The sequence below is a fragment of the Chrysochloris asiatica genome, unplaced genomic scaffold, assembly GCF_000296735.1.
Source record: "Chrysochloris asiatica unplaced genomic scaffold, ChrAsi1.0 scaffold02130, whole genome shotgun sequence".
In the NCBI taxonomy this organism is placed as follows: domain Eukaryota; kingdom Metazoa; phylum Chordata; class Mammalia; order Afrosoricida; family Chrysochloridae; genus Chrysochloris; species Chrysochloris asiatica.
This window is the reverse complement of record NW_006410648.1, coordinates 12730-14044: the sequence shown is the minus strand read 5'-3', so window position 1 is coordinate 14044 and position 1315 is coordinate 12730.

The window sequence follows — 1315 nt, the reverse complement described above, 5'->3', positions numbered from 1 at the left end:
GGTCCTAGGGACCTCTGCTCCTAGACTGGAAAGTTAATCACTCCCCTCCTTGCTATAAAATGTCTACCTTTACATTTCTAACCCTCACAATCAGTCCTGATAACAATTATTCACTATTGTATCACAAGTGACCCGTCTGCATTTCATTTCATCAGCCCCGCCTAGACAGATTGGATACTACTCATTGGAGATTCTACCTTCCTCCAGGCCGCTGGGTCTAGGTTCCCTCTTGAAAGCTTGTAAGCCAGTCACTTCTCGTCCTTTCAAGTGGAAATTTCCCATCTCTGGAGATCTGGATGTGGTTCAGGCTTCCTATAGTCTTATGTATTGCAGATGCTCTGAAGGAAGCCTCCTTCATTGGGCACATTCATATATTGTTTTGTATCCTCTTTAGAAGTCTTTTTCTACTCTGAGGTCAAAAGATTTTCTCTGATGTATCTTTCTAGATTCTTTATAGTTTTCAGTTGTATATTTACATCTCTGATCCATTGTGAGCTATTTCGTTTTTAAGTTGTTAATTGACTGCAGGTTTACAGACAAGATCATCAGTTTTGCATTCAAGAAGTCTTACACTTTGTTTCATCTCAAGGATGCAACTACAGTTGTCCTGCTTCCTGTGGTTACGAATGTATAAATATCCTCTTTCAAGCTCTTAAATATTTGTGAGATATATTTGTTGTTGTTCTTGTGAATTGCCGTTGAGTTGCATATATACACTCTTCCTCCCATACTCATTCAACCTTTGTATCTGTCCATGTATCTTCACACAACACTGTTGTTCCAAGGTTTTTTAGGTATCACTATTTACGTCTATTCTCGTTAGCCCTTGCATACCTCCCTGTGTCTTCACTCATCTTCATCATTTTTCTACCAACCTCACTCTTCTTGTATATTGTCATCCCCCTTCTTTGTCTACCCTTTACCCAGTGAGTTACCCTGGTAACCAGCAAAAAATGTTTCATTTAGTGTGAAAAACTTTTCTTGAGTTTTTACAATAGTGGTCTCATATAGTATTTGTCCTTTTGTGATTAACTTACTCAGCATAATGTCCTCCAGGTTTATTCATATTATGAGGTATTTCACAGATTCATTGATACTCTTCAACGCTGTATTGTATTCCATTGTGTGTATGTACCAAAGTTTGTTTTTCCATTGTTTCTTTGATGGGCATTTAGGCTGTCACCATCTTTTCACTGTTGGGAATAGTGCTGCGATAAACATCAGTGTGCATACATCTACTCAGTCCTGACTCTTATTTCTTGTGGATATTTACGAAGTAGAGAGGTTGCTGGGTTATATGGTACTTCTATTTCCA